The sequence below is a fragment of the Drosophila albomicans genome, chromosome 2L (genome assembly GCF_009650485.2).
Source record: "Drosophila albomicans strain 15112-1751.03 chromosome 2L, ASM965048v2, whole genome shotgun sequence".
Taxonomy (NCBI): domain Eukaryota; kingdom Metazoa; phylum Arthropoda; class Insecta; order Diptera; family Drosophilidae; genus Drosophila; species Drosophila albomicans.
In genome coordinates this window covers 8,884,249-8,899,835 of record NC_047628.2, presented here as the reverse complement: position 1 = coordinate 8,899,835, position 15,587 = coordinate 8,884,249, and the positions used below count along the sequence as shown (strand labels likewise).

General features: G+C 34.6%; 1 protein-coding gene and 1 non-coding gene across 3 annotated transcripts in view; both read right to left on the bottom strand.

Moving 5' to 3' along the window:
- The window catches only part of LOC117563385 (protein sickie), a 208,510-nt gene that overhangs the window by 174,477 nt on the left and 18,446 nt on the right, over nt 1-15,587 (bottom strand). The window lies entirely within an intron of this gene.
- LOC117566255 (U2 spliceosomal RNA) lies at nt 12,075-12,269 on the bottom strand. Its single transcript, XR_004571973.1, has one exon. It is a non-coding gene; the product is annotated as a U2 spliceosomal RNA (small nuclear RNA).

Below are 15,587 nucleotides of genomic sequence, written 5' to 3'. Positions count from 1 at the left end.
TGTCTACAAAAGCAATTAACAGCCCAAAAGGAAGTGCTGCAGAAGGAAGTGAGCAAGCACATCGTCGCCCTGAACTAAAACTTCTTAAATTACATGCCAACTACATTGAAATTAAAAACTGATTTAAAAGCATAAATTGTTAAAGAGAAAAATTGTTAAGAATTTGCTTTCATTGTATGAAATACGAGTAGAATATTTATTAAAATTTATTTGCAATTTTATTCTCAATCAAAACACTGAAGTATGCACAAGAAAATGCAATAAAACTGCAAAAAATCGTGTCGGAATTTCAGTATATGAAAGCATGTTGCTGATGTGTGAGTTCAATAAGGAATTCAACTATTCAAAGACGTGTCGAACATGGCATATTTGATTTCACCTAAAAGAATGCAACAATTTCTTCTGCGCATAAAATCGATAGTCTCCTTGAAATGAAATAGTGGAATGAAAATATTGATAATATTTTTATGAAATTTTATTTTCAAATTTTGTAGCGAGCATACATAAAATAAATTAAAAGTCAAATAAAATAAAATCTTTAGATATTTGAGATATTTTATTTGTCCAAAATTGAGCAACATTTCCATTTTATTCTTCAATTGATGAACAAAGTATTCAAGCAAAATAAGTATGCCGCAATAATCATTCTCTATGCAACAGTTCGTAGAGTATGCAACAACAAATCGGGTATTTTGAAGCACGGCAAATGGAAAAAGTTTTATTGGGCAAAACAAATTGAAAAGCGAATCGGACAAGCGAACTACGACAACTAACTGAAAGTTCTCGCACAGCTGGAGAGCCAGTGAACCCAACAAGTTGCATAATTGTTGGCGCATGATCAAATTAAATGGCCTGAAAATGAAAATGGCAAATGGAAAATGGAAGTGCCACAACGCGCTACTTGCCTCATTATGTGCTGCCGTCAGGTAAGTTTTCTGGGGTTTTTCTTTGCTCGGTTTCTTTCTTTTTTCTCTTTGGTGCCGTAAAGTATAAAAGTAATTTGCAATTAAAATGTTAATTTTTAATTGAATTGCAAAGAAGATAGCAGCAGCAGCAGATTGGCCAACGAAATCTGAAAATCAAGCTAATTACAGTGCTTGCAGCTGCTGCAAGTCGATGGTTAACTACGTATTGGGGCCAAATACATTTGGGCCAACTCTCGGTTTCTATGGCCACAAAGCAGCAGTCGAAAGTCGATAAGAAGAGAGAGCGAGACGCAGCTGCTGCAATAGTCGAAGGCAATGTTGACAAAAAGAATGAACGAGCAAAAATACTTGTCAAGATTTGTGCAATGCTTTTGCGTGCTGTTCTTGTTATTGTAATTGCAGTGCTTCAACTTTTGAAAGCCGCATGCTGCTGGCTGCGGTTGCCTGTGAGTTCGAGTGGAAAAATCACACTCCCCTCATGTTACCGTCAAAGCTACATCAGCTTGCCTTCGTTAAGTAACTGCCCCGCTTGGCTGCCGGCCATCAAGCCGCAAACTTTACGAGTTGATAGCTGAAATAAAGTGGAGCATGCATTTGCGACCTCCTCCTCCTTTCAGCGCTAACAACGACTTAAGCTACAACTCTGTTTGCCACTGCCACTTCATGACATCATTTTATTTGCACTCAATCTCAGTCCTTGCGCCGCCTGCGCAAACTTCGCCACAAAAGTTGGTTAGAAATGCTTTTGATTCGATGTTGGCCAACGCGTTAGTTCTTTACTTTTATTCTTTTGGCACTCAACGCTCACAACGTCCCCCTCATCCCCTAAAGATTCCAACTTCAGTGTCTCCCGCCAAAAACGACACTCAAACAAAAAGACAAACACTGTACAGAAAGCTTTCGACGAATGTTTCTTTACACTACCTAAAGACTTTAACAAGCTTAACCCATAATATAAAAATAAATCAATAGTAAATAACAAGAAATCGAAACAGCTTAAAAAGGTTTTACAAAGAGACTTCCAACAGATTGAAATTAAAATGTAGAATGGTTAAATAATATTAAATTGTTTAAGAAGCAGACATTAAATATTACTTTTAAAATACATAAAATACAATTCAAAAATTTCTTAAGAAATTTTTTAGGTTCGAAAACAATTAGACAACAATTTTCAGAAAAGTTTTTTATAAAATCAAAATAATTCTAAAAAACCCATCAAATTTTTTTGTTAAAATGCATAATAAAGTCAATATCCTTAGCGCTAAGTTAGTGAATAATAAAGTGGTAAAGTCTGTTGTCGTAGTCGTAGAAATCGAGTGCGAACGAGACGGGCTATCAAGAAAAGAGATGGCGGCATAAAGTGCAAAAAAAAACTACGTGCGTATGACAGTTTCAAACACTTTCAACAAAGTCTTTTCAAATATGCCGCGGTCTTTTTTTTTAGTTTCATTTTTGTTTGGTTTGTTGAAGAGGCAGGCGTCAAAATGTTGCATGCAAGAAACTTTGGAAACTCTGACGTTGCTTTCTTTTTATGTTTTGTATGCAAAAATTTGTCTGCAATCCAAAAGGAAATCTATGTGCAATTCAATTAAAGCGCAATTTGCAAGCAGGCGTCATATTTTAGTTAGTTAACGACCCAATCCGGGCTACCAAAATTTCTAGAACTAGCGGCGGGCATCAAGGGAGAAGGCAGAAAGAAAGCGCCCCGAACATTTATTACCAGCCCTTAAGAGTACCTCGAATTTAATAAGACTCATCAGTGCTAACGGAAATCGCTTGAGGAAATTGTATGTTTTAAGCAAAAGCAAAAGCATACATAATAAACTCATATAAAAGATTGTTGCACACTTCGAGGGGAGCAGCAAAATGAGTTGCAAAGGCAGAAAGAGAGAGAGAGAGAGAGAAAGAGGGAGGGGGAACAGGACAAACTTGTAGCCAGCTAGCGCATAAATACTCACATTTGCAATTCGCAGAACAGGAAAAAAAAACGCTGGTATTGCCCCAGGCGGACAGCGGCGAAAACGTCGACGTTGAGGACATAAATGAACGAATGTTATTAAAAAAAGAAAAGAAAATGAAAGCAAAACGTAGAAGAAGAAGTATGAAAACAAGAGGTAACAGGCAGAGGCTGCAGCTTTGCTTACACGTTCAGAGTCATAAAATTTATTAAACGCCTAAAAGTATGACAGCAATAGACAATTTATGGGCAGAGGCAGGACTCGAAACATAAGGGGCAGTTGCCCAGGGAAAATATGGAAATTAGTTGCCTTCGCCTTGTCTTGGATCCTAGGACATCCTAGGAAAACAAAATCTGCGCACTTTGCGACAGTTATTACCAAAAGTTGGCAGAGAATGAAAATAAATATACAATTTTTAAGACGCTTGAGTCCAATCTCAATAAATGGCAATAAATGTTTAACAGAATTGTTCTGATCCTAAAAAATAACTTTCGATTTATAAAATACAAAATATTCTCTTTTTGTATATTACTGGATTAACTTTAAGTAAAACTGTTTTTAATACAATGAAAATTTAATGTATTTTATTTGCTCATAAAACATTGCTTCTCCGGTGTCAAGAATGTTTGACTCGGTTTAATACACTCTAATTTAATATTCACACTAATAAGAGTAAAAGATAATAATAATATAAAATAAATGTTTGAATAAATTAGAATTATTTCATAAAATTATTTGAAATACTTTCTTAAACTTTGTCAAAATTAACTCATCTTTGTAGTTCATTAGCTAGTCGACAAAACACGCGCTACACTTGTTTCTTCATTAATGAAATGGACATTTATCCACGAAACACAACAGGGTACAAAAAAGCTTTGCATATTTATAGGCGCTATGCATTCCATTTACACTAATTTAAAGTTGAAGTCGCCTCCATGCCCAGCCATTGGGGGACAGTAGCTTAAGAAAGTCATTGTCAAGCTGCTCGTATTTGTAGCTTCATAATTCAGCGTGACACTGCGATAGAGAGGAGACGGAAGAGAGAGAGGGAGGGAATAGAAGCTGCCATATGGTCACGTGTTGAACTCATAATTCAGCACAATCTCACGGACTATTAAAATTAACGCGAAAGACATTTGTTTTTTGGGATGTGAATGCGTCAGGTAAAGAGCGAAAGAGAGAGAGAGAGAAAGAGAGAGAGAGGGTGATACAGTTACAGGCAAAACGGTGTACCAGAACTTTTTAATTAAGCAGCTGCTATTTAAACTTATTACAATGGATTCTAATCCATTTAGGAGGAGCCAAGCGAAGGCGAGAGAAATGGCGCACAATCAATTCACGGTGTCAACTTTTCGGGGAAACAATACAATTTTCTTATTGTGTAACATTTTCTTGTGCAATTTTCCACTACATCGGATTAAAATGTGATATGTTTGGGCTTGTTTACACACATACACATGCACACACACACACACTCCACGACTTTGGGGTGAGTCAGACATGTGTTTGTTTACCAAGTTGGCAGCTTTGTTTGGGACTCACTCGTTGGAGTGGGTCTTAATTTCCGCTTCGTAAGCATTTCTTCTTTTTTTTCTCTCTTTCTTTTTGGATCACATACAGCTTTTTTTTTGGATGGGGAAAGAGTGAGAGAGGAGCAGACAACGTTTGTTTATTTTGGATTTGTTTGTCTTATTCCCTTACAGCATTTCGTTACGTGTATTATTTTTTTGCTCGTCCTTTTTGCTTGAGTACTTCCGGTTGTGCCGGAAGTGAAGACACAGAACGAAACACGCATGCAGCATGACAAGCGTAGGGGCTTTAATTGTTACAACTGCAAAATTGAATTGCTAAAATTGCCGTCAATACGCACTCATGAATGCGAGTTTCTATAGCAATTGATTTATATGCTTGAAAACAAATTTGCGGAACATATTTGGCGCATTTCTTCACTTCACTTTAAGCAGCTTTTGCAATTTTCACACGTAGTACCAAAAAAAAAAAACAAAGAAGAAGCAGAGAGTCGCAAAGCCCAAGAAGTTGTTTTACCTCCTCTTCTTTTTTCGTATGTTCGCCTAAAATTAGGCAGCACGTTTTATGTTTGTGTTTGAGTTTCAGTTTGAGCTTGTGCACCTCGCTGGCAACAGTTGCCGCATAATAAGTATGGCAAACACACCGAGGGACATGCAACCGGAATACTCTTATGAACTTTTAAAGCTACTTCAGGGAAAACACGATAAATTTATCTCGGACTACTACCGCGCTCTTTCTTCGTTCAAGGATATATAGAATCGGTAAATACAAAAATACTTTTAGTCTTGAATAAATTAATACAGACATACATATCTATAATTATTTACTTTTGATTCGTGATTGTTGTGTTTATTTGCTTCAAATTAGAAAAATTCAAAATTAACTCTAAGAGCTCCCCTTACAAGTTAGGAAATAATTCTAAGTTCAGTAAATGAATATATGTAAGTACAAAAATATCGACTATTCAAAATTGCTGTGTTTATTTTTTTCAATCTTGAAAAATTATGCCTTCTTTCACTATATATTGTGAATCATGCATTCATAAATGTTGAATTATATTAATTTATTACAATAACACTTTAAAAATCTGTATTATAATTAATTTAGTGAAATGCATGAATAAACAATATACTATGTATAAACACTCTCATTCCTTTTTTTCCGTCTACATTCCTTGTGTTCGACTTCCATCATCGATTTCCCAAAAATACCGCACAAGCAATATAACTATGAATAAATCCATTATATTTAACTGCACCCAATTAAATGTTTATAAATCAAAGCTTATCATAGCCAGTCAATAATGCGCCCACAGCTTTAACATTCAGTATCCGCAACTTTCCAAGAACGTAACCTTTGCTCCTTATCAACTCCTACAACCATCTGAATCCTCCCACTCGCAATCGCAATCGCACTCACACTCTCACCCCAAGTTTTGGCTCGTTCTCGTCTTTATATCGCCGCACAGCTTCATTATGGCACATCATCTAATCTAATTTAAGGCAGAGGATGGCTTGTTGTTGCCTACATTTAGGCTCGGTAAGATTTCCGACTGATTTTTATTACCGACAACAAGGAAAACGGAACGAAAAGCGCAATAATCGAGGTTCGGCACGCACCAGGAAAAACGACTCGAACGAGACGACTTTCATAAGGATCTTAAGGCCCATAAGCGTATGTATGCGTATGGCTAAGCCAAAAGGACAACATTACATTTTATTATCTATTATTTCGTTGCGCCTAAAATGCCACTACATTAGCTCAAAAATCTCCCCCACAGAAAAGTACACAGCTATACTGGCAAGGAGAGAGGTCAGGACTAGTATTTGGTGGCGACATAACGTCGGAAGCCGCCAGCCGCAAAACGTAAACATTAAAACAGGAAACGGAAGTCGGTGCCACAGTCGAAAGCGGCAGACATTGTAATGTCGTACGGTGGTTATGATTATTTCGCCTCGGTGCCACGATACACTCCACACATACTCCCTCACACACACACACACTTGCAATGGTGTTAGGCAGTCAAGGAGCATGTGTGTGTGTTTTAGCATTTATTATTTGTGTTTCGGTTATGTATTTTTTTTTATGTATTTTCATATATTCGCTCCTTCGCACATTGTTTGCGTTACGTGTTTGCATACTTTTAGGCGACTTGCCCGCCAGCTAATTCTTTATGCATAAAGTGTTGGGATTTCCTTTTGTCGTTATGCATTACAAATTAGTTGTTAAAATATCTAAGCACTTCACTTGCACTATTTCACTTCTTAGCCTGTTTCATGTTTTTTTTTATACACTTTGGTCCAACAAGAGACACATTCTTTAAGTTAATCCACAGTTGTTAAAGAATGTCTCTGTGTCGGTGGCCAGCTTGCAACACGTAACTCGTTCTATTACGAAAAAAATACGCGACTAAAAAGCGTTGGAATTTCTTACGAATTTTCTTAACGTTACTCCGCAAGGACGAACCGCGCGCAATCGTTGCCCAGCAAACACTGACTGCCAGGACACACGGCAGTAACATTCAACAGCGGCATTTTGGGAAATTTCCTTCTTTGACAGTTTTGGGAAATTTCTCGCTCACTGGAAGCGACCAACTGCAATTGACCTTAGCCTTCGTTTTGCCGGTTTGGTTCAATGCACTAGCCGGAGGGTTGTCCTTTTCACAATTTCCCCTTAGCGAAAGGTATTTTCCTCTGGGATAGTTTCCAGGGACAGCAAGGCCTTGAAATGCCATAGTTCTAACAGGTTGGCGTATGACGTCACAATTTAATAGGAGTAATTAAGGCAAGAGCAAACTTTCCCCTGTCGGCAAAAATTTCCCAAATGAATCTTTTCAGCTTGCGTACCATTCATAACTGAATTTCTAGACACATTCGAACTATGAAGAAAGGCATTTGCTTTACTTTATTTTAAAATTGGTGATCAAAAATATTAGCAGATATATATATGTACATATGTAAAAGAAAGTGGAATAACAATGAAAATTATTTTGTTTTAATAAAATGCTTAATTAATTGAGTAACTTTCAACAGCCTTATTTAATATATTTTGATAAAGAATAATAAACAGTAAATCTAAAATAAATACATTTTCAATTGACATCTCGACCAAGTTATGATTCACTTCGTTAATTATAAACACTTTGACTGGTACGAATATTTTTGCTGAATTAAAAGGTGAGTTAGACTCAAGTCTGCCTACATTGTTGCACTCCTCGTGGAATACTTTTTCCACTCGAGTATTCTTAGTTGATTTCGTTTTCTTTTTTCATTTGGTTTGCATAAAGCAAGTCTTTGCTATACATCATGTTTGTCCATTGATAACAGAGTCGAGAGACTCCCCGTTGCGACTATAAAACAATAGAGCCGCAATTTCCATGCGATGCGACACATGCACAAAATAAAATGTAAATGGCACAGAAATTGCTAAAACCATCGAGGGAATTTTTGGCAATAACTATAAAATGTCCAACGCGAACACAAACGCAACGCAGCCGTCGCTTCGCGTCGCGTCGTGTCGCGTGTATGCAGTCAACCAGGGTCAGGACCAGAGGGGTAGAGAAATGAGAGGATAGCGGCGGGGGCAGGTGGTGGCAAGGGTCGCCATCGTTGTCGCAGTCATTGGGTAAAGGATTAAAAAACGGCGACACAAAATGTTATCTCAATAGAACAATCTCAGGCGAACAAGGACAAAAAACAGAAAATTAAGGCAAAATATATACACGCCTATTCTCTCGAAACACACTCACACACACGCCTACACCCTTAAAAAGCTTGATAAAAACAAAGTGAAAATTTATGCAAAACAAAGATAGAAACAACAATTCTATACAAAGATACTTGTAGCGAAGGCAGATGCGGAAATAAAACATGAAAAGGGGCCGGCTAAAAGGAGTAAAGAGTTAGCCAAATAACCAAACAGACAGTTGAGACACGTTTACTGATAATATTGTTTATAAAATCTTTTATATAACTTTTTTACTTGATGCACGCCTGATAATACCCAAAACTTTTGTTAATAAACTTTTTGTTAGGGTTATTCTTCAAATCAAAAAATAATAGCTTACCATGTATAAAGGAAAACAATGTTGTGATATAAATTATCTTACTCTTTACTTTGTCAATCAGTCAGTTATATTAATAAAAGTGTTTTGGACATATTCATTTGTTATTAAAGACACCTTCTTATTAAACCGTCTCAACTAAAATTCCTTGTCTCTAAGCCATTTTTTTTAGGAAAGCACCAACATGCAAAACTGAATTTAAAATGTATGGTTGGGAATTTAGCTGTTACAATTAAAATTGTTTGTAAGGTCAGCAGTTCTTAATGAATTCCCTTCATATTTTGGTTTGCAACCAATGTCAGCATTTTAAAAGTACCCTTAAAGGATATTTCCAAATAAAAGTATTTTGCGAGTTTTGCAACCATATATTCCCACATCATACTGGTTGCCCTCGAAGGACATGGCACTAGGAAATTTAGATCTTAAAATACCCAATATTATTTTCGGAAATAAAGTCCTATCAATCATATACCACCTTTTGCCTGAAAGAAGCAACCCAATTGTGTTTCGTGTCATGCCAAGACGGAGACTGCAAGAATTTTCTGTAGATCGTTAGATGAATCGTCTTGTAGAATGCTTCTTGCATTGAGTCTGGTGTACGCGCCCTCTTAGCGCAACGCGAAACTTCCCTAACGCCTACTTTTCTCGAACATGTGCAATTTTGTGTATCATTTGTCATTTGTTTTGTGAGTGTTGTACAAGAAAGTTGATTTTTTCCTGCGCGTCTTTTATAAAACAATAAGAGGTAAGTTGTTAATATTATTAAACTACTATTCTAATCTGATTTAAATTAAAAAATATATTTGTATTTGTATTTATATTTACAGTTTTGAGGACCACGAAAGAGCTACGTTGGATGATAAAAATAGAAACTACAAGGCATTGTTCAGGGCGAAGAATATTGAAAACGGCGAAATAAATTAATTTTTTCTTTTAGCTATTATATTATTTAGTTATAAGTAAAACTGTTTAGATAATATTATATATAAATTTAAGTACTCATTGTATTAGTTTTAATAAATTTAATTTCAAGTATAATAAACATTTTATTTACTGCATATATTTTTGAGCGTATTTTTATTTTGCATATTCCGAACTACGCACTAATATTTAAGCACAGATTTTCGGCAAGAGCTGCACCGCATATTTTCTACAAGAAACGTCGAGTACAAATTCTGCCAGCGCAGCCGAGGGAAATTTAAATTTCCCTTTGGCAAGAATTTATACTCGACGAGTCTTGTAGATAATCAGTTCCGCATATACGGCAAAACGAAGTGAGAAAGTCTTTTCGCATCTTGTGTCTACACATGACGGGACTGGAAGAAAACTTGTATATTGTCTACGAATAAAACACAATCGGGAAGGCATACCTAAAACACAATATCCCGCCTTTTTTTTGAAAAGAAGCAAGCTTAGCCAAAACATACACCACGCACAAACATGAATGTTACTTCAAACAACAGATGACGCACATTGTAAAAAATATTCCATAGATGGCGTGACAACAGCCGAGACGATGGGTCTGTCTGTATGAATACAAAGAATATCAAGAGAAAAAACTATAATTTTTGACATCATTTGTTACGTTTGCATGCAGATCAAGTTTGTTTCCAATTTATATAGTATTTATGATTCCTGAGAATTTGGATGTGATCGGATAAAAATTATGTTATTAAGTTAATTAATTTAAGAAACACTTTTATATGGTAAATTACGCCTATTGCAATGTGATCGCCGCTGCTTTTCTGACAATCTGGTATATTTTGACTTGTATTGTATATTTTTAATGTATAACTTCATTGATATACCAAATATGATCGTTGGTATATTCTAGTATTTTGCGGTATATTATTTGATATATTTTTAGAATTATGCTGCACTGTTTTGCCTATATTTAAAAGGAGTAGCGAGTATCTCACAGTCGAGCATACTCGACTATAGCTGTCTTAATTATTTTCAATATGTTCTTATTAGCATGATTCAAATTAACTTGTTTTTATTTTGCCAAATATCGGTCACAGTCTGACTGGTCAAACTAGTTTCATACTTTCTGCATGCAAGTTTAAAGAACTGTGTCAAACAAATGATGAATAATTCATTCATCAATGTGCTCGATAAGAAGTGCGATGCGTATAAAAAGGAACGATTTTTCATTCATGGCTTTAGTTTCTCGTAAATTCAACGCAAGTTGTGTCATATTCTTTATACACTGTAAAGGATTGGAATTTCGCCACGGGAGACAAAATCAATTGTGGAACACAACATTTCAGGTATGTATATGCAGTTACTAATAAATTACTTAATAATAGAACAACTATCAACAATCAATGCAATCAATATCTATCTAGATTTAATAATGGAAACAATTTATTATTATAACTTATTTTTTAATTATGAGTTACTCAGAACAAATTTACAAATACATATAAATTTTAAATAAAATCATTAAATGCGTATTATTTAAATTGTTGACCAAATCACGACAGTACTGTAACCGAAAAAAAGTACAGTGCCTACTTTGCGGCCTTCTGTTAAGAGTGATCTAATTTTAAGTGACATCATCACCGGGGATCACCATAAATCTTTATTTTAATTAAATTCGAAATAATTAATTAGTATGTTATACGCATTGAAAGTGAAAGCCGATATGTAGATTAGGCAAGAGGTTAAAAATGAATAAATAATATGCGATTGTTTGTTTATTTCAGTTGTTTACTAGTGTGATACAAGATGCGTCTATTGCTTGCCGCCTGTTTCATTAGTGTTCTTTATACACTTGATTTTCGGAATTCCTTCTCAAAAGCAAGTGACGACGAATCACCGCAATTAACGGAAGAAGATATTAAAACAGTTGGATTATTGAAAAGTTGGGCTATCGCCGCCAGGCTAGATATGTTACAGACGCAAAACAGGACTTTATACGCAATGGCTAAGTCACTTGTGGATCATAAAATTGCTGATAATGTGACACTTGAATGGGCAGAAGAAATTACCAATGAATGGGAGCGTCATCTTCCCCGAGAACTGCCTTACAATTATACCTATAAGTCACTATTAGAGGAATGTTATGAAACTTATTTCGTCAAAGGAAAGGATAGAAAAGAAAAATCTGTACAATACTTGGACAAACGGTGAATTCGAAGTTATCTTTAAGGCATTTGACGATAAGCGTAACGCTTTTCTGCAAGAGATGGAAGACGAGGTGAAGAAAACCTACGAAAAACTTAGCGAGAAACCAAAAGAATTCTACCGATATACTATCGAATTATCGAATTCAAATAGCGGATTATCGGCTTTGGGTATATATATCCTATTTGATAAGTTAGTGGCGGACTTGTAATTTTCAACAAACATTTAAAAAATAAACAATACCAACTGAAAAATATGTGTAAGATATGATGTGCTCTTTATAATTGTTAACATTTTGCATATGATTAAGTATATCAAATTCAAGACAAAGCAATTGTTTGTTGATACAATATAAACTTGATACCTCCATTATTCGTTTTCATGTATGAGTTCAAATTTAATACACATTAGAAGGATATCATGCTGTTTTTGTTTTGAATTAAAAACATTCAAGACGCGCATTTATTAATTAGTTGGGCCGAATCCCGGCGGTACTGCAATACCGGGCCAACCCGTGACAGAGGTGGAGCAAGCTCCTAGCACTCCGTCTGATTCCAAAAATCAGTTTAACATTTGTTGTTCTCCAATGGAGAAACTATCAGATGTTAAGCTGATAAGAACAGATACTACACTTTGATCTTAGCCATAAGGCCGAGAAGCGATAACTTAAATCTTGTCTACCTTCATCACTCCATAAAATGAGTGTTATAACAACTTGTGAATTTTAAGAAAAATGTTACCAAAAAAAAAGAACAGTGCCTACTTTTCGGTGCTCTATTAAGAGTGGCCTAATTTCACAAAGTCACCACCGGGAACCACAATAAATTCATATTTTATTTAAATTGATATTACTGCATCAGATCTACGTTATTGATGTGAAGCCGATATGTAGATTAGGAAAGAGCTCAAAAACTTATAAATAAAGAGCGACTCTTTGTTTATTTCAGTTGTTTCTTGCCAGTTTTGTTACTGTTATTAATACACATTGTCGAAATTCCTTTTCGAATGCAAGTCCAGTCAGATCACCTCCATATAGAGACAATTAAAATATTAAATCTTTGGGAAACCGGCACCAATAACGATTTCTATCAGATGCAAAACAAGACTTTTTACACAATGACCAAGTCAATTGTGGATCATCAAATTGTTGACAATATGACACTTGAATATGACGATGAGTTCAAGGTCCGCTACATTTTTTATATAGTTTCGAAAACATCTGTTATGGAGAGTAAATAAAGAAAAAATATGTAAGGCATGCCAAATTTGTTATCATTTCTTCAAACACTTCTGAAGCAGTACGCATATTTAAAAAAATGACATTAGTTCATGCATTTTTCATTAAACAATCATGATTGACCTAAACTTGAACTTCATCATTGCCAGCAATGAATTGTTATTTCAATCAAATTATTCAGATTATTGTTTTACTCTTACGTCATTTGAGACAATGCATACATAGATTAGACGATACTGTATAACGTATAAATTGAGAACGATTCTCAGAGTTTTTCAGTTGTTTCAAAAATTGCATAGAAGATGCGTGGTTTGCTTGTCGCCAGCTTTGTTATTACTCTCTATTCAATTGTTTTTCGAAATTCCCTTTCGAATGCAAGTCCCGTCGGATCACCTCCTTTAACGGAAGGAGACATCGAGACAATTAGAACATTGAAAAGTTGGGGTACCGCCTCCGTCAACGGTCTCTATCAGAAGCAAAACAGGACTTTGTATGCAATGGCCAAATCAATTGTGGATCATAAAATTGCTGACAAGGGGACACTGGAATGGGCAGAATTGATTACCGATGGTGGTAATGGTTATCTTCCTCAAGATCATATTTACGAGATACTTTTTATTTACCCATTTGATAAATTTTACAAAGCTTATTTGTCAGAAAACAACACCATAAAAAGAAATCTGTATAATAATTGGACAAACGGTGAATTCGAGGTTATCTTTAAGACATATGACGATAAGATTGAGGCTCTTAAGCAAGAGTGGGTCGATGTGGTGAATAAGTCGTTGGAAAAACTTAGCGACAATACAAAAGATTTCTACCGAACTTCGATTGAAAAAACTAAAAATCCAAATAAGGAATTTGCGCTCAAAGCTTTAGAAGACATATATCATATATTAGTGAAGAACTTGTAGTTTTAATTAAGTATTTAAGCAATAACCAAGTTGAATTTTTCATTAATACCAATATATATATATGTATATAAATATGTATATCATAATAATTTTAAACATTTTCTGTATGACTCGCTATACGAGATTCCCGAATAAACTATTTTTCTTTTATTAACCCAAAAATAACATTTAACAAATTTCCAAAAATAGGTAGTAAATATATACATATATTATAATCGAGACAAGAAATACAAATAAATTTTACGAAAACGGCAAATTAGGTATTTTCTTTTTTTATCAAGTCGAAAATCAAATTTTAGCAACAACACCTTTTTTTTTTAAAGGTAATTTTGATTAAATAATCGTTAATAACCGCACCCTCACACCCTCACTATGGGCAAAAATAAATTCTTATTTCAAATAAATTTTCCGTCTCTAGAGATTATTCTATAGTACAAACTCAAAACCTAGCTTATGTCAAATTGCAATAACGAACTGCAAAATTTAAGATTAGGGCATTGATAATAATAGATGCAACAAAAAATGACGGAAATAAATATTGTAAGTAAAAAAACTAATCGAAAAAAGAATTCCGCTAATGATCTGATTAATGATATTTACTTTTAAGACCTAGTTCACAAAATAAGATAAATACATAATATTATTCTGGTTAAAATCAAGTATTGGACTTTACATTTTTTAAGCATAAGCCATAAATAAAATATTTTTAAATTCACAAATTTTAGTAAAATCGATAAATGTTTAAAAATTAAACAAAATTTGTTAATCAATAAAATAAAATTAAAAATGTATAAACGAAATGTTTTCCCCACTGTCATCCTTTGATATGCAAATGCTGATAAATAACTGTCGCGCTTCACAAATTGGCAACATTCACACTCACACTAACACAGAGAAGAGCGGAACAAATACGAAGCTGTCAATAAAAAGTGTTTCAATTCTCTAACTTTGAACTGTAGGCAATCAATTCAAGAAGACTACTTGATTTCTTGCCCTGTTGAGGAAGACAACAATCAGGAGATAGAATAAACAATTAATCATTTCAATTTTCCAAACGACTTGGCACGCCATTGGAGGACAAAACAATTTGGTAGCCTGAAGAACGTAAAAGAAATAGGCAACTATCAGGACACAGTTGCAATGTCAGCAGTTGCCATGTCCTTGTTTTTCTTGTGGATATTTACATTTGCATGTTGCCACAGAAGAAAATCGCTTTGCGATTACCCCACGAGGGCGTCTCCTTACATTTATTTTTGAACATATACTTTGGTGCTAACTGAATGTATGCATTGGTAGATGGATAAAAATATAAACTTAATAAATAGCTTTATTAAACTGGGTATTTTATTTCATTTAATTGACTTTCTAATACGACTTTAAGTCAGCTGATTGCAATAATAATAATATATATTAATATTAGTTGGAATTAACTCGTTTTTTGCAGAATATCTTAGCAGTTACAATCTAACTGGTTAAACGTGTTTCATACAAGTTAAATAATCTTATTTCAGACCTACATACGTCATTAAGGCGGATGTGAGTAAGAGTTGAGCAAGAGACAACAAATTCATACTAGGATAACGATTCTTTCAATGATTTTTCAGTTATTTATACAATTTTACGCAAAATGAGTCGTCTGCTTGTCGCCGGTTGTGTTATTAATCCTAACGAAGCACAACATTGCTAACAAAAAGACACTTGAATTGTCAGAAATAGATATTAAGCGTATTCATAAGCAATTTAAGGATATTTTGACTCCGTCGGTAGAAAAACTAAATGACAATACAAAGATTTCTTCCAAAATTTTAATCGAAAAAACAAATAATTCAG